Genomic DNA, 18,886 nt, shown 5'->3' on the forward strand with positions numbered 1-18,886 from the left:
CCATCACAGTGTTCTACGTTTTCGTTGAAGTGTCATTTATGTACATGAAAGAGTCTACCAGGAGAAAAACAGCCTGGTCTAGCCTGTTACATTTACCCGGATATCTGCCCTTTCTGTTTCTCTCCTCTGTCCAGTGTTTCCTGAGCACCAACTACGTCCAGGTGGCCCGACAGGCACTGGAGACACAGTGGACACAAAGCTGAGAGGCCCTGGCTTGTGTGGGGCTGACATCCCAGTGGGAAAGACAAGCGTTGATCGGGTGAGGATATAAAAATGCAAGCTTGTGACGCATGGGTAAACTGAGGCTCACGGAGATGACTCAGCCCCTTGTGAGTACATCCCACACTCTGGGACAGAGCGTTCATTCTGTATCACTGCGCTGGGGACAGGGACAGAGCGGTTCAGAAGGACAGAACCTGCCCTGGCCCTCCTGGAGCCCACTCCACACCCCAGCAAGCATCAGGCCTAGAAGTCGGCACCTCCCCGCCACCACGGTTCTCCCTGCACTGCTCTGCCCCCGCCTCCACAGTCTCTCGGTAAGATGGTGGATGCAAACGTGCTTTGAAAGATGCAAAGCGCAGTGGCTCATGCCTGTAATCCCAGCACTTTAGGAGGCCAAGGCAGGCAGATCACCCGAGGTCAAGAGTTCGAGACCAGCCTGGCCAACATGCTGAAACCCCGTCTCTACTCAAAATACAAAAATTAGCCAGGCATGGTGGCAGGCACCTGTAATCCCAGCTACTCAGGAAGCTGAAGAGGGAGAATCGCTTGAACCCAGGAGGCGGAGGTTGCAGTGAACTGAGATTGCCCCACTGCACTCCAGCCTGGGCAACAGAGTGAAACCCTGTCAAAAAAAAAAAAAAAAAAAAAAAGAAAGAAAGAAAGAAAGAAAGAAAGAAAGAAAGAGCGAGCAAAGTAGGAGTCAGGTAACCCACGGAGGCCTCCAGGACCCTGCACTCCGGCCCTGTGTGCTGGTTACTCAGGACACACCCTCTTCCCTGCTGTCCAGAGCACTTGGCCTTATGTGGGAAAGGGATGCATTTGTGACCGCTGGGTCACAAAGTACCACAACTGGCACTTCTGCTTAAGACAATGGAAAGTGTCCTCTCACAGCCCTGGAGCACAGAAGGCTGAAATCCAGGTGTCGGCAGGGCCGGATCCTCTCCTGGAACCTCTGAGGGAGAAGCCGCCCCATGCCCCACTCCAGCTGCTGGCGTGGCCACGATGCTTGGTGATCTTTGACCAGAAGACACCTCACTCCCATCCCCTTGGGTGTCTCTGTGCCTCTTCTTCTTATAAGGACAATAGTCCTTGGGTTTAGGGCCTGCCCTACTCCAACAAGACCTTATATTAATGACATCTGGACAGACTCATTTTCAAATAAGGTCATATTCACAGATACATAGATTTAGGACTTGGGCGTCATTTGGGGGAACACAGCTGGCCCTCTACATGCCCTGAAATGATGAGGGGGGCTGCTTCACTTGCTCCCCATCTGCCTGGATTCATGCCTCTGGACACCTGCCCCAGACCAAGCCATCAGCCACGCTGGTACATGCCCTAGTGGCTCCTGCCTCAGTGCTGCCCGTTGTCTCCTCTTGCCCCTGTGAGATTTCCCCAGGGATGTTGCTTGGCCAGGCCACTGTAGTCACGTGGGCCTCAGCTGAAGTGTCACCCCCTAACAGACATGTGCAGGGTGCCCTGCGCTCCCCTCTCCCTCCAGGTCACCCTGGCTCATCACCGTCTTCCTCCGTCTCTGAAATTCTTATCTATTTGCTGGATGACCTGGTTTTTTTTTCTGAGCTCCTCCCACCCCAGTAGAAGGTAAGTTTCATGAAAACAAAAATAACCTTGGACTTGCTCCTCGTTTTACTCCAAGCATCTGGCATGGTACCTGGCTATCCTTCTGTCTATTCTAGTAGATTCCTTTGAGGGTGTATATCAATGAAATTGCTCACGGTATTAGCAATTCTTGATCACTAACCTCTCCAGCACCAGCCACTATGTTAGATCACTGGACACATTCTATGCTTTGAACCCTTACATCTAGAAAGGTACTTTATGGCCACTTTAAAGATGAGAGAACGCCCCGGTTCTCAGAAATTAGTTAGCTTGATCACACGTAAACAACTAGTTAATGATCAATTTCAAATTTGAACTCAGACTGGTCTAACTAAAAGCCCAAAGTCTTTGAATTAGGTCATGCTACTGAGATCAACGGGAACGTCCCCCTAGGGTGGGTGATGATTCTGCCGCTGACTCACTGGACCTAAACTGTAAAGCACTGTGGACCACGGCGGAGAGTACGTCCGTGCCTGTAGCCATGTGATATGGTTTGGCTGTGCCCCACCCAAATCTCATCTTGAATAGTAACTCCAGTAATTCCCATGTGTTGTGGGAGGGACCTGGTGGGAGATAATTGGATCATGGGGGCGGTGTCCCCCACACTGTTCTGTGGTAGTTAATAAATCTCACAAGATCTGAAGGTTTTATCAGTGGAAACCCCTTTCTCTTGATTCTCATTCCCTTCTCTTCTCTTGCCTGCTCCCACGTGACACATGACTTTCACCTACCACCATGATTGTGAGGCCTCCCCAGCCACATAGAATGGTGAGTCCATTAAACCTCTTTCCTGTATAAATTACCCAGTCTTGAGTATGTCTTTATTAGCAGCATGAAAAAGGACTAATCCACCATCTCACTGTCCTCACTCCAGTCTCAGCAGCCCTGCTGAGCAGCTCTGGGGTAGAGGAGGCTGCGAGGGGTGAGGCTCCGTCCACTTCCTGCAGGAGGGATGCTTCTGTCCACGGGAGACCAGCACACAGTGATGCCTCATGAAAGGCCACGTTCCCATCACCCTGAGCCCCCTTCTATGCCGGGCCCCCAGCAGCTATGGTGCTGGGCAGACCCACTCCCCAGAAAGTGACCACATGATGGTTTCCTGCCTGTGATGGCCTCTTTCAGGCACAACTTTCTCTCAGCTGCAGGCCACCCACAGGAGCCAAGGAGGACCGCACACTTCTCTGCACACTGGGACTGCTGTCCTCTCCCTGAGGAGTGGGACCCTCAAGTTGTTCTGCCCAGGCCATCAGACCATGCCTGCCCCGACGTCACTGAGCAGAGTACAGAGAGACTGGGATGTGTATCTGGTTCCCCTGACAGGCCCCGCTTCTCATCCCGTGAGTCCACAAGGCCCACGGCAGCAAAGAGCCACACACTGGGGGCTTAAAACAACAGCAACCCAGCCTCTCATGCCCTGGAGGCCGGAAGTCTTCAGTCGAGGTGTGGACAGGGCCATGTACCCTCCGAAAGCTCCAGGGCAGGCTCCTCCCCATCTTGCCAGGCTCCTGGGCGCTCTGTGGCTTGTGGTCCCAGCGCTCTGATCTCTGCCTCCATCCACACGTGGCTTCCTCCCTGAGCATCTGTGTCTCTATCCAAACTCCCCTCTCCTTTCTTTCCAAAGCCTGTCACTGAACGAGGGCCCTCCCTGATGTGCGACCGCACCTTCACCTAGTTACATCTCCAGACACACTATTTCCAAATTAGGCCCCGCGCCCCAGTTCTGGGTGGACGTGACTGTAGGGAGGCTGATTGAATCTACCCCTCTGTCCAGAAGCTTCTCACCTGCCTTCTGCTCCCTGGGCTCCGTAATCACTGATTCTGCTCACAGCCTCTGGTGGGTCCACCAGTCCCTGCCTCTAATTGCTTCTAGATTGAGCTCTCTGAATCTAGAAACCTTGTGAGTGTGAAGTTAACCCGTCCTTCCCTGCCAGGACTCTAAAATAAAAGCAGCTGTCGCTCTACCGCGTCCGACGAACAGAACTGTCTCACGGGCCACGGGAGAAGGGGCTGGAGAGATGCGTTCTGGCCGTGGCTGTGAGCGAAGCACCACCGGTTGCAGTCCCTTTACCCAGGAGCTGGGGAGAGGCTGAGGACCCAGAATGTCTTGCGTATCAGGCAGTAGAAACTCACATGAAAAACACATGAGGCTTTTTTTGTTTTGTTTTGTTTTGCAGTGAGTAAAAAAGCCCAATGCGTTTTTTATTTGAATCTGAGAAGCTGGAGAATAAAAAGCATTTTGTTTATTTTATCACAATGCGCTCACTTCTGACAGGCACCCTGCTTCAGAGGAGTGCTGGGTGTTTTGATCAGACTTCTGTGCCAGGACCTAAGAGGAGGATTGACTGCGGGTTAAATGCAACAAGGAGTGCGGGGTGGGGAGATCCTTGTCTGACACCAGCCTGGACTGAGGAGATGCCGGAAATCACCAACTCTCCTGTGTTTATTCCCCTTGGAGAGTCTCTGTCTATTCCAGAAAGGAACTGCAGATTGATCTGTAGATGTGACTTTATACAGTCACCTGTGAGCCCCAGAGAAGCACCTCTGCAGAGAAGCACCCTGACTCCAGGCCTCCTGCTGCTCGATCATTCTCCATGAAGGCAGCACTGACTCCAGGCCTCCGGCTGCCCGGTCATCCTCCATGAAGGCAGCACTGACTCCAGGCCTCCGGCTGCTCGATCATCCTCCATGAAGGCAGCACTGACTCCAGGCCTCCAGCTGCCCGGTCATCCTCCATGAAGGCAGCACTGACTCCAGGCCTCTGGCTGCTTAGTCATTCTCCATGAAGGCAGCAAGTGTCTGCAGTGCCGGTCGGTTCAGCGAGGCAATCTGTCAACCCCTCACTCATTCACGCATGCACTTGCTCCGTTACTAATTCATCAATCAATCAGTATTTATCGAGTGTCTACTATATGCCAGATTTTGTGCTGGGCACTAGAACAAAGGCTGTCTTGAGGATGTTACATTTTGGTAGGGAAGACAAATACACAGGCAGACAGTTAAAGCAGACAAGATGAATGCGCTGAAGAAATGGAACCCAGTGATGTGCAAGTGACCAGCAAGGGGGCCTCTGGTCCTTTAGACCAGGTGGCCATGAAAGCAACATGAAACTGAGACCCAATAAGCCAGGAATCAGAAATACAAAGTGCTGAGGGAAACAGCATTCAAAAAAAAAAAAAAAACACTCAGTGCAGGAAATCCGAGCTAGCCTGTGGAGAGGCCACATGAGGAGAGAAATGTCTGGCCTGCCCCCTCTCTTCCAGCCATCCCAGGAGAGGACAACATGCAGGCAAAGAGCCAGCCAAGGCTGCAGATGATTGCAACTTCAGTTGCCATCTGAGCGTAACTACCCAAGTGGAGGCCCCACATGAGAACCATGTAGCTGCCCAGTCAACCCACACAGCCATGAGACATCAACACAAATCACTAATCTCAGCCACTCAATTTTGGGGTTGCATTAGTCCATTCTCACACTGCTATAAAGACATACCTAAAACTGAGTAATTTATGAAGAAAAGAGGTTTAACTGACTCACAGTTCCTCAAGCTGTACAGGAGGCATGGCTGGGGAAACCTCAGGAAACTTATAATTACGGTGGAAGGCAAAGGAAACGCAGGCATATCTTCACATGGCAACAGGAAAGAGCATGAAACAGGAGGGGCTACACTCTTTTAAACCAACAGATCTTGTGAGAACTCACTCACCATCACAAGAACAGCAAGGGAGAAATCTGCCCCCATGATCCAATCATCTCCCACCAGGTCTCTTCCCCAACATTGAGAACTACAATTCAACATGAGATTTGGGTGGGGACATAGAGCCAAACCATATCAGGGTGCTTTGTGATACAGCAATAGCTAACTGGTACACCTCTGTGCGGGTCTCCCTGCATCTCCTCTTGCGTACTACATCTCTACAGAGTTGCAGATATAATTCCTTAAAAATTCAGGTTAGATCACATCATTCTACTGTTGAAAACCCTCTAATGGCTTCCCATCTCGCTCAGGAAGGAAAGAGCCAAAGTCCTTATCTTGGCCTTCAAAAGCTTTAAGTGATCTGCCCCAAGTCATCTCCCTCATCTGACCTCATCTTCTAACTATTTCCCCGTGTTCATTCTACTCCTGCACCTCGGGCTTCCATACACTTCTCAGACACAGCAGGCATTCACCCTCTGCCCCAGGACCTTTGCACCTCTGCACAGCTCCCTCCCTGGCTTCATCCAGGTCTCTTTTCAAAGGACTCACCCACAGTGAGGTCTCCCCAACCACTAAATGTAAACCAGCTCTTCCATGACTATCACTCTTCGCCTCTTCTCACTTCCCCACCTGACCTGCACATTAATTTATCAACTCTCTAGCAGAACCAAGGGCATGGATTTAGATCACTTTTTCCAGAAACTAGAAAGCGTTTGATGCAAAGTGGTTGCTCAATATTTTTGAATGAATATGTCTTTAGGTGTGGGTTCAATTCGATTTCTTTATTTTTAACTTTTATTTTAGGTTCAGGGGCACATGTGCAAGTTTGTTATATAGGTTTTAATCAGGGCAAGGACTGTAGGCTTTGAAATTCTTCAGGAAGCCAGTGCCTGAGGTGAACAAATCCATTTTCCTTTAAAATCTGTATATCTGGACATACTTTTCTGACTCTTCAAGCGAAAATTACTTGGCAGCCCCCATAATACGGTCAAAAAGGGCTCTGTAAAGAACCATGTGGGCTGGATGCAGTGGCTCATACTTGTAATCCCAGCACTTTGGGAGGCCAAGACAGGCAGATCACAAGGTCAGGAGTTCGAGACCAGCCTGACCAACATGGGGAAACCCCATCTCTACTAAAAATACAAAAATTAGCTGGGTGTGGTGGCAGGCCCCTGTAATCCCAGCTACTCAGGAAGCTGAGGCAGGAGTATCGCTTGAACCTGGCAGGCGGAGGTTGCAGTGAGCCCAGATCACGCCACTGCACTCCAGCCTGGGTGACTGAGCGAGACTCCTTCTCAAAGAAAAAACAAACAACAAAAAATAAATAAATAAGCCATGTGTTGCTGTGCATAACCAATCACAGGCTGCAGGGAAGCAGGGCACGTTGTCTTTAGCTAAATTGAATGATCACTATTAAGACAGGCGGCACATCAGTGATATTTGGAAACAAAAAAGCCAGCATGTGACCAGTGGGCTAATTATCAGTTCAGACAGGCCCTGAGTGCACATTGGCACAGCTCCACAGCTGTCATTACCGCCGTTAGCACAGGACGAGCAGTCTTAATTCACAGGCCGCACGGCCCCTCTTACCCCCCAGTCACTTTAGGACATGGAAGACACAAGATGCGTCAGGTGCGAGATGAGAACGGTGGCCACAGGATTCGGGAAGAAAGGCCGTGGTGATGGCTGCCTGAGCTTCATGCTTTAACCCAAGTGAGCTGCTTCTATCACTCCACCACACACGTCATCTAATAATGGAACAACATGGGTTTCTTGAGGATCAGCAGGGAGGTCCGTAGAGTGGGAACCCGGAGCTCTCCCACCCGAGCATCCAGGGGTCACGACACACTCCATCTCCCACACGTGGTGACGCCCTGACCCTGAACCGCACATCCCCAGGCTTCCCTGTCACAGCAGATGACACCATTGCTGCCCCAGAAATTAACGTCCTGACTCCTTCCTGCCTCTCACAGTCCACGTCCAGTCCATCAGCAAACCCTGTTGATTCCACCTTGAAGACACACCCCGAGCCTGTGCACTTCTCCCCACCCTGCCTTGCTGGAAGCCCCCATCATCTCGCATCAGGACACGGCTCCCAGTGGGGTCCCTGCTTCCACTCCTGTTTTTTTTCTGTGTGGCCACTGGAGTGACCCTCTACAAACCAAAGCCAGATGCACCTCCTCTCTCAATTCCAGTGGCATCTGACATAAACTGATTGAAAACTATGCCACAGTCACTCCCTGCATCTGAGGTAGGAGGGTAAAAGATGGGGCTTGGACTCTGGACCACACAGCACTAGCTAAATTAGGTCCCAGGTAGAAAGCACCTTCCCACGAGACGCACCACAGTGCGATGTCAGTTTACCATTGCCATGGCAACGTCCAGAAGTTACCGCCCCTTTCCATGTCAGTGACCCAGCCATCCAGAAGTTACCACCATTTTCCAATAATTTTCTGCATAACCTGCCCCTTAATTTGCATGTAATTAAAACCTGGTTTAAATACGACTTCGGAGCTGCCTTTGAGCCACAACTCTAGGCGCACAGCCTGTGAGGTAGCCTTGCTCTGCAAGGAGCAGGACCTCTGCTGCTGCTATGCACAGACACTTCAGTAAAAGCTGCTAATCCCATCAGCTTGCCCTTGAATTCTTCCCTGGGCAAAGCCAAGAACCCTCCCAGCCTAAGCCCTGATTTGGGGGCTCCCTGCCCTGCACCACATCCACATTCTTGCTGATGTAACTTCTTGGCTCCTCATAGCTGGAGACAGAGTTAGCTTCCCCATCCCCTGAAACCAGGCAGACCCTGAGCCTTGCTTTGGCCAACGGAATTCGAGAAGTGCCTTGCCCCATTCAAGCCTGGGCCTCATGAGGTCTTCCATTCCTCTGCCTCATTCACGGCCCAACTGTGCCCTGGCCAGAAGCCCTATCTCGCCTGATGGAGGAGGGGAGAGCAAGGAGCAAGGTGGTCACCCCAGCCCAACCAACCAAGACCCTCCAGTGGCCACCCAGGTGCATGAAGCCCCGCCTGGACCGGAGGAGCTGTTCAGTCCAGTCCGGTCAAGCTGAGAAGCTCCATGCAGCCAATCAGAGGTTTGGGAGCAATGATGGACTGTGACCGCTTCAAGCCCCAGGCTTCGGGACGGTTTGTTATGCAGTCTTATTGGGACGGGGGTAATACATACAGTTCTACAGTTCTTGGAATTCCACCTTGGCCTGCAAGACTCCGGCCAATTTATTCCCAATCCGGGTTTCATTTTTTACTTCCCTGCCCCTCCCCATTCACTGTCCGGCCCACTTTCTTCTCCTTGGACATGTCAAGCATCCACACATCCCAGGCCCTCTGCACTCCCCCTGCCTGGAATGCTCCTCCCTGAACACTGACAGGGCTGCTTCCTCCCTCTGCTCAACATGTAGGTCTCGGGAAGCCTCCTGGACCACTCTTTTAAAGTGCCACCATCAGCAGGAACTGATTTCCTGCTCGTTTACCCAATTTATTTTTCTGCAAAGCACTTATCACTGCCTGACAGTATATCACATGCATTTGACTTTTTCTTCATTGGGCAGTTGAATGTTGAGGTCTATTTTGCTAACTGCTATACCCCTGGTGCCTGCAACAGTGCCTGGTACATAGTGCTCAATCAATCCTTGTGAATGAATGAACAGTCATGCAATAAGCAGCTCATGGCCCAGGGATGCCACGTGTGTCTCACTATATAGATCCCTGTTTAGGTGCACCGATGTACCCCTTTCCCTTGGTAGGGATGGAGGGGACAGGGAAATTCCCCAAAAGACAGGGTGGACTTGCAGGCAGAGTCTAGTTAGACCACCCCACTTGGTTCAGACGCCAGTGCTTTTCCATCTCCTGGTATTTTAAATTCCACAGACCAGGAATGAAGGGCTCCAGAATACTACATTTTCTCTTGTACAAGTCCCATCAAAAAGAACACAGCTGGGCACGGTGGCTCATGCCTGTAATCCTAGCACTTTGGGAGGCCAAGGTGAATGGATCACTTGAAGTCAGGAGTTCAAAACCAGCCAACGTCGCAAAACCCTGTCTCCACTAAAAATACAAAAAAAAAAATATCATCCGGGTGTGGTGGTGTGTGCCTGTAATCCCAGCTACTCGGGAGGCTAAGGCAGGAGAATCTCTTGAACCCGGGAGGTGGAGGTTGCAGTGAGTTGAGATCATGCCACTCCACTCCAGCCTGGGTGACAGAGTAAGACTCCATCTAAAACAAAAAACAAAAAACAAACAAAAAAATCACCAAAGAACTCTTCTTGGGTTCTTCCCATATATGGGGCAATCCAGCCTTAGCGTTCCTCCCCAATCCTCCTTGCTAATGATGCAAAAAAGGCTTGAAAACTCCATATGCCATTAGGCTCTTCTTCTCCAAAGGAAGAGACTTGGGAAAATTGCTCCTCCATTGCTATGAAAATGTTCCTGACAACCGTTTCTTCTGTATTTTTCTGCATCCTCTAACATAACATTCCGAGTAAGAAAACCATGTCCAGCACGCCATGCTTTGTTTTGCTGGGGAAGCAGTGAGCTCCCTTCCCCGAAGGAGTGAGAATTATGCAATTGTTCATATTTTCTTTTCTGTCCAGCCTCCCTGGAAACTCGGAGCCAAATGAGAATCTTGGAGTAACTATGTTCAGCCTCTGAGGTGGTATATCTTAGTTCTTTCTTCTCTTTATGCAAACATTCCACTTCCTTCATATCACTTCATTATATTTAATGATTTTTGTAATTAGGCCATATGCTTGGAAAGAAGCATAATAAAAACACATTCACAGATAATGAAGTCATCAATTATCATTTTTTAAGTAAGAAAATCAGGAGGGACTCAAATCAGGTTAAATATCACTGTGTGATCCATGCTGGGGGCAGGGGGGGTGTCTAGTCAGTTTCAGTATTATTCGCCCATGATTGTTTTAGGAAACATTCAGCCCCAATTTCAGTCTTTTCTATCTCACTGAAAGCTTTTATATTTGGAAGGAAAACTACATCCCATTCACAATTCAGTAAAACCCAGTGGTGGGTGTGATTTTGTGGCCCGGTCACCAGGCTCTTCACCAGGCTGGCACTTCGGTGTCTTTGTTCTGTGCAGGCAAAGGAGAGGGGCTGAGAGCCGGCCCTCAGGCACACTTAGCTGGGAATCCTGCACCACCTGACTCCTCCCAGGATGGGTCTCTGATCCCAGTAGAATCCTCTTCAGCTCTCAGCAAATCAGGTTGATTGAAACTGTGTTGAGGTTCCAATTCCACTCACATCACTGACAACAAAAGAAAAAATGCCACCAACTCAAAGGGTGTGAGGTCAGAAAGGAGGGAAGATGCTGCATCGCCGGCTTTGAAGGTGGAGCGCGAGGCCCTGAGCAGCCCTTGCAGCTGGAAAGGCAAGGAATGAATTCTCCCCAAAGCTCAGAAAGGCACGCAGTCCTGCCAACACCAGATCGTAGCCCTGTGAGGCTCATCTCAGACTTCTGACCTCCAGAACTGTAAGAGAATATGACTACGTCGCTTTAAGCCACCAAGACACTGTGGGGTCACTTGCTACAGCGGCGATAAGAAACAGACACACGGTTTCTGAGCTCAGTACCACTGACACGTGGGACCAGGTGATAATCTGCTGTAGGAGACTGATCTGCACGGATCTGCGTGTGGGAGAGGGTTTTACATCCCTGGCCTCCCCTTCCCCAGTCATATCAATCAAAAGTGTCCTCAGACATTGCCAAATATCCCCTGGAGGGCAAGTTGGCCTCACTGAGAACCATCTTTCATGGCTTTTTAATCCAACAGACTCTCCGCTAAGCTCCTTCCTCCCAGGGATTCACGGCACACCCTCCATGAAATTCACTAAGCCCTGAACGTGTGTCCCAGGCACTAAAGGCAGAGGGTTGGATAAGTCACTCACGGTGTGTGCCCTCAGAAAACTCACAGTCATCGAGGCAGCTGCTTAAAGAATTATGTGGTAGCACCTCCTCTCTTGAGGGTTACGTCCTGAAAACTTAGAGCACACAGTGAGAAGCAGGATGGTGAGCTTGCTGAGAACCGCAGGACCAGCTTGGTTCACATTCAGGGCCGGTAGTCAGAGAATAGGGCATCTTTCTTTGCTAATCGAGATGGAATCATTCTTTTCTAATTGAGATGGAATCCACATGCCATGAAGGTCACCATTTTAGTGTGCAGTGCCCCATGGTTTTGGCACTTTCACAAAGTTCTGCAGCCATCATTACCATCTAACTCAAGAACATTTTCATCACTCCAAAAAGAACCTCATACCCCTTAGTGGTCACTCCTCATCCCCATCCCCCCCAATCCCCCACCCCCTCCACTCCCCCCACCACCATCCCTGGAGGGGTCACTCCTCATCCCCATCCCCCACCCCCTCCACTCCCCCCACCACCATCCCTGGAGGGGTCACTCCTCATCCCCACCCCCCACCCCCTCCACTCCCCCCACCACTATCCCTGCAGGGGTCACTCCTCATCCCCAACCCCTACCCCCTCCACTCCCCCCCATCATCCCTGGAGGGGTCATTCATCCCCATCCCCCACCCCCTCCATTCCCCTCCCACTATCCCTGGAGGGGTCACTCCTCGCGCCCATCCCCCACCCACTCCGCTCCCCCCCCCACTATCCCTGGAGGGGTCACTCCTCATCCCCACCCCCCACCGTCTGTACTCCCCCCACCACCATCCCTGGAGGGGTCACTCCTCATCCCCACCCCCCACCCCCAGCACCCCCCATCATCCCTGGCAACTACCCAGAGGCTCCCCTCAGAGCTCCAAACGCTTCCCCAAAGAGGCTACAGATGGAGGTAAAATCACTTCTTGATTTAAAGAGTATTTGCGGATGCAGCCTAATCCTGTTTTCTGCAATTGTGAAATGCAAATGACCCTGGTAATATATGTACTGGATCATAGAACTGGAGATGATTATTTTTTTATTTTTGTAAAAAAATGTTTCCCAGAATGAGAATCCAATCAAATTTTAACACTTGGTGAAAAAATTCATTCAGCTTAACTCAGTGGCATCAATAGCAAATCAACCCACTGGCTAAATATTGAAGAAGAGCTCAGCTCATCAGGAATGCATGAGGAACATCCAGTTACCTGTACCCTGATAGAGCAAGGTTCTGGTTTAGCTATCCTCTTTATAACAAAGGTCATTAAACGTCTGAGGAGCAGCTTAAAATTCCTGAAGTTTGAAACCCACTGTAGCCACCTCTGGTCTTTAACGTAGGCAGACTCCATTTCCATTCAGGAGCGGTGTGCCTGCCACTGCACAGCTCAGCTGTGTTTAACATCCTAAAAAATGGAAATGCATAATTGGCTTTACGGGATTGCTTCCAGAAACACTGGAATTTTGTTATTTATTGCTTTTTATACCACAAAAAGGGGAAAAACAGCCCCAACATCTCTGAATGTGGATGATGGCTTCCAAAGGAGCTTTACATACCTTCTGCTCGGGGGTCCTGCAGCCCCTCCTTCCTCACACCGACCTCACAAAGAGCAGAAGCGGTTCCAAATGCAGAAAGCCAGCTTACCTTCAGGACCTGTTCTAGGTTCTCCAGCTTGGCTTGGAGCTGGTGTTTCTCCTTCACGGCCAAATCGCGCTCTCTGGTCACGAGGGTGAGCGGGTGGTTGAGATGCACATACTCTGCCTTCACCTGCAAGCGGAAGGGATGGAGACAAGGAGGTTATCACAACATGCCTAAGAGTTGGTATCCGTTGCTTCCTCTTTAGGAGCAAAATCTTCAATTTCCTCCTAGAGGATCCTTCCCTCCCTCCTTCTCCATCATGGACTGGGTCCACTCCTACTAGGGGTCACTACGCATGACCAAGGGCTGGCCAATCAGCAGACGACCTCCATCTTCCTCCCGCCCACCTCCACCACAGCCTCAGTGATTGGTTCAGGGTTGCAAATGTGTCACAGGTCTGGCCAATCAGTGTAATCTCATCCCCTGGATGTGGTGATTGGTTGGGGAAGTCACATGACCCAGTTGCATTCTGGGGGAATGAGATCTTGCACTTGTATAGGAACCTGGAAGAACTGTCCCTTTTGCCCACTGGACTCGGAAAGTTAAAGACAAACAGCTGGAACTACTGTGGCCTTTGCCATCACGAGGGAAGAACCCATCTGAGAACAGAGCCAATGAGATAAACACAGAGAGACGCAGAGAGAACAGCAGGATCCCCATGGCATCATTTGAGCACCCAGATCAAGCTGAGCCTGAAGTTAATTGTCTTTTCCTTTTCAGTCACTTGGACCAATAGATTCTCCTTGTTTGCTTATACCAATTTGAATCGTCTGTCCCCTGTAACTATGAGAGCCCTAACAGATATAAGTGTTTTCCCACTGTCTAAGCATATTTATTCTTGTCTAAAAATTTTATCTCATCTTAAAAGTGAATAAAAATGCCAGTGAAATTCCACATGAACTAGAATGCATTCCCCCAATAAACCCAAAAACCACATAAATTCCATTCTCAGGCCACAACCCCCAGGGCCAAGCTACAAGCTTATTGGGAAGGCAGGCGCCATGTTCAGTCTCTCTCCTCTTCGAAACAGGTAAGGGGATGTTGTCAACGAAAGAAGTCACCATGGTTCCTTTCCCATTCATTTTCATTGTGGAGGCAACATGTTTTAACCCAACGGCAGCCTTGTAATTTCTTTTCCTCCTCCTCAAGTGTTATGATGTGAATTATGGCTTCAATAACAGACTAACATAATGTCACGCTTTTCAGCTGCAGAAGTCCTTTCTATTTCAAATACATTCTGTACTGAGTGTTAGTTTAACCTGACAACTTCTGGGGCACCAAAAGAAAGGGAGGCACCCACTTGGCATTCCCAAATGGGAACAGGGTTACAGGAAAGCTGTTATTAAGAGGTCGTAGAGAGGTCTCATTCGAAGGAATATTTTAATGCCATTTTGCTGCAACGTGATGTTATCAGGCAACGAACTTAGAGAAATAATCCAAATGCCCCCGGAGAAAATGTCACGACCTATTTGAATTAAACCACCCTCACTTCTGAACCTCAATACCCTGGGGTGCAGGTTTGCAGAAAACATCACTTCTTGCATCCTAGCTGTTCAAGAACATTAGGACTTGGGGGTCATGCTTGAATGCCCCTAAATTCAGTCTCACACAGTGACCAGCACCATCTTTCTGAAATACCTGCCAGATCTTGCCTCTCCCTGCTTGAAACCTTCTGTGGTTTCCACAGAAATTAGAATAAAATCCAAACTCCTTGGTGGTCTAAAAGTCCTACCCACCTGCTACCCTGTTGCCACTATGCTGGGGACACCCTGGCCTCCTTCTGTCCCTTAAACAGGTCAAGCTTCTTCCCACCCCAGGGCCCCTGCACCTGCTGATTCCATTGCCTGCAGATCTCTACCCCGCCCTGCCCCAGTCTGCTCAGGTCTGGCTCCTTCTCATTAGGTGTCACCTCAGACAGGCCTTCCCAACCCTTGCAAGGTGACAAAACCCTTGCCTTCACCCCCTGCCTCCATGCCCCTCCCTCCCACACCACCGTGCTTTGGTGTCCACGTGTGCTCAGCACTGTCCTCTGCAGCTGTTTGCCTTCTTCCTGTGGCTGCTCCTCATTGGAACAGAAGTGTCACCAGACAGAGGTTTTCTTCTGCCTTGCAATTTCCCATCATCAGCACCCAGAGGACCGCCTGGCAGGGAGTCAGTGGTCGAGTAAGATTTTTGTACTGAATGGAATGGTGTTGAGGAAATTTCCAAGAATGGAAAGGTGGCCCTGGCTCCTGGTGGACTATTGCTGTCAGCCCTCCCAGACATAGGCCCCACCGTCATCCATCCCCCTTTGTGTCCCGAGAGGCTCATCCTCATGGCCTGCACCCCCTAACATCCGGCTTCTAATCAGGCTTGCCCAGTGGAAGACATGATCAAGAAACGATGGATCAGCATGACCCCCGGCCCCCGGCCCTCCCCACCAGCCTGCAGGGATTACCCTGAGCTGCTCCCCTTAGAAAGGCTGCTGGCGAGCCTGGCCCTTGGCTGGAGGCCTGGGAACCAGGATTTGGGGAGAATTCCTACCTTCCCTAATTGATTAGGGCGGCTTACCACATCTAGGCCGCTTGAACAGGACAGTTTATGCTGAACACCTTTCCTTCTGGGAGTCGGAATTTCAGAATGTGCTGGACAGAGAGTGCCCATGCCACCAGGTCCCCATAAAAACTCTGGCTGCTGAGGCTTTAATGGGCTTCCCTGACAGATGACATTTCACACACATCACAGCTTGCAGCTGCAGGTCCTCTAAGCATCCTGTGTGATTCTTGGGAATCCTCTTGGGAGACGACCTGGAGAGCCTGCACCTGGTCTCCCCCGGCTTCATTCTGTGTGCCTCTCCCTTTGCCACCTGTGCTGTGTGTCCTTTTGCTGTAATAAGTCACAGCCCTAAGGGCAGCTGCACACTGAGCCCTGCGAGTCCTCCCACTGGGTGGTGGAACTGGGGTAACCCCCAACAGTGTCCTTCTACAGGGAGGGCCTCTCCCACACCCTTCTCCCTGTACCCATAGCAGGTGGCCATGGCCCCTGGCCTCTGCTGGTCTCAGACTCCCAACCTCCTTTGCAGGTGTCCTGCCCGTGCCCCCCACCGCCCCCGCCCTGGCAACAGCACCCACACCTTTGTTAGTACTTTCTTTTCTAAACTCTGCTCCATCCTCCAGTTTGCAAGTGCTGTGTATTTGCTATTGTGACCCTGATGGGTAAAATCTCCAAAGGAAAAAACATTAGCAGCCCAGAAGCACCATGATGGCTCAGAGGCTCCCTACATAAGGAGTTTCTAGTTTGGGGAGGAATCGATTCAGATTCATGTTTCACAGAGAAGCCAACTTGGGTTTCAGCCTCCATGTGCAGAACCCAGCATGAAGATGCATTTATTATCCAGCTTTTTATAAGATCACTGGACAGTCAGGAATTGCCCTCTAAGGGGCAGCATCCAGTGCTTTGGTCAAGAACAGACAACCTCCAACCTGCGGACAGGCCGCCGTTCCAGTGTGAACCTGGAAAGAAATTACCGGGCACCGGAATGCATTCTCCCACAGGTGTGTTACAAACGGCGCCAGAAGCTAGAGTCCAGCTGGCCCCTAAATCCTATTTGTCCCACAGTAGAGCTAGAAGGGAGCTAAATTTAATACGGTAGAGTGGAAACACTGTGTTTCTGCAGTGGACAATATGGTGGCAATTGCAGTGACTTAAGGCAATAATGTTGGGGGAACGAATGGGTGTGTTGACCTCGAGGTGATGCTCATAAGCAAAGTAAAAGAAAAGAAGATCTCAGAGGAAGGTGAAGAGTCCAGACAGAGTCCATGGAGGACCTCGGGGCAAGCCAATGACATTTACTCTTTCTTTTTTTTTGAGATGGAGTCTCCCTCTGTCACCCAGGCTGGAGTGCAGTGATGCAGTCTCGGCTCACTGCAACCTCCACCTCCTGAGTTCAAGGGATTCTCATGCCTCAGCCTCCCAAGTAGCTGGGGTTACAGGTGCACACCACCATGCCTGGCTAATTTTTGCATTTTAAGGAGAGACAAGGTTTTGTCATGTTGGCCAGGCTGGTCTTGAACTCCTGACCTCAAGTGATCTGCCCACCTCGGCCTCCCGAAGTGCTGGAATTACAGATGTGAACCACCTCACCCGGCTGATATTTACTCTTTCGTGGACCTCGTCTCATGCCACAATTATGGTTTTGCATTTCTTTGACTTAAAATGCCCCCATAGCGTCATCTTTTTGTTTACCAGAATGATGAAGTTCACAGCTCTGGTTCACAACAAGGAGGAGAGGGTGTGTGGACAAGGAGAGGGGAGGGAGAACCCAAGAGACTGATTTCCTGGATGTATAATGGCTGAATAACGGCCCCACACAAAGATGTCCACATCCAAATTCCTAAAGTCTGTGAATATATCACTTTTTGTGGCAGAATGGACCCTGAAGATGGGATTGTGTGGAGGGTCCTGAGAGTGGGAGGGCACCGGGGTTATCCAGATGGGCTCTACGTAGTCACAGAGCCCTTATCAGGAAAAGCAGAGTCAGAGACAAAAAAGAGAGAGCTTAGGTGATGCTCTGCTGCCAGCTTTGAAGATCAGGGAAGGAAGCCAAAAAAAGGCAAGAGGAGAGACTGTCCCCCAGAGCCTCAGGAAAGCACAAAGGCCTGCTGACATCTTGACTTTAGGACTTAAGACCTCCAGAGCGGTGAGACACGGTGGTGTGTGTGCTTGTGGGAATTTGTCACAGCAGCAATAGGCAACTGATGCAGAAATCAGCTAGACAGCAGTCCTCATTACCGCGAGCACGCGTCGAATTGTCACTCTACACCAACAACTGGCATCTGTCCCTGGAAAGCCCTAAGCCCCAGTGAGCTGGGCCGCACCCCTCCCTATCCCCCCAGGTCAAGGTTTGTCACTTCCTCTACTGGTACAGCCCCCAGGGCTTCAGTCACCGCACTGGCTCCCCTAACCCTGCCTGCACCTCCTTAAGAATGCTTAGCAACCCTCAATTGCTTTTGGAGTATGCGCCATCTCTCTCCTGCTGGGACCAGACTGAGACCGTCTGTGACACGGTTCTGATGAGCCTGGAGCAGAAATCTCTAGAGGACAATGACCTTTCATGAAACAGAGCTTCGTGAGAAAAGCTTCAGCCCCTCTTCCTCCCACCACAGTGGGGATGCGACCCTTCGAGATGGAATACCACCTGTCTCGGTGTCAAGGAAGCCACCCTCCACACACGTCTCTGCTGGACAGGAGCCCCCGGGCCCTGGCTCCTTCTCCAGGCAGCTGCCTCTGGCCAGGGTCACCACCTCTGGGCTTCCTGAGCACAATAGTGCCCTTCGTATGAAACCCACCAAGCTCAGGCTTCTGTGAGGGGCAGCTGGAAATAACCCCAGCTGATAAACCTGGAGAAGGGGGCGTTCTCTAATTCAGCAGCCGCTGATCCCACCTGGATACAGGACTGATGCCACTAAATTAAAACACGATAAATATTGGCTCCAATGGGCCACTCAAATGCTGGCACCTGGGGCCGGTAGCCCAGAAGAGAGCCCGGCAGTTTCTTCTCTGCCTGGTTGGGCTTTGCAGCCCAGCTCGTGCCAGGGAGTCTTGGTGGATGGGTCCTTGGTTGACAAATGCCCTGGCCTCTGGCTGAGCACAATAGAGGGGTGCTGGGATCCCCGCTGCATCAAGGTCTCTGCCTCAAAGTCCATTGCTTTTTTTTTTCTTTTCTTGAGAGAGCCTCACTCTGTCGCCCAGGCTGGAGTGCAGTGGCATGATCTTGGCTCACTGCAACCTTCACCTCCTGGGTTCAAGTGATGATTATGCCTTAGCCTCCCAAG

The 18,886-nt window shown here is 50.7% G+C and overlaps 1 protein-coding gene across 20 annotated transcripts in view; it reads right to left on the bottom strand.

Annotated features, from left to right (window-relative positions):
• Positions 1–18,886, bottom strand: part of RIMBP2 (RIMS binding protein 2) — a 321,527-nt gene that overhangs the window by 98,448 nt on the left and 204,193 nt on the right. For all 20 annotated transcript variants that reach the window (XM_024348152.3, XM_024348148.3, XM_024348150.3 and 17 more), the window contains one exon: positions 13,080–13,202. The gene's annotated coding sequence lies outside the window, so the exon portion shown is untranslated. The remainder of the gene's footprint in view (positions 1–13,079; positions 13,203–18,886) is intronic.

The sequence above is a fragment of the Pan troglodytes genome, chromosome 10 (genome assembly GCF_028858775.2).
Source record: "Pan troglodytes isolate AG18354 chromosome 10, NHGRI_mPanTro3-v2.0_pri, whole genome shotgun sequence".
Classification (NCBI taxonomy): domain Eukaryota; kingdom Metazoa; phylum Chordata; class Mammalia; order Primates; family Hominidae; genus Pan; species Pan troglodytes.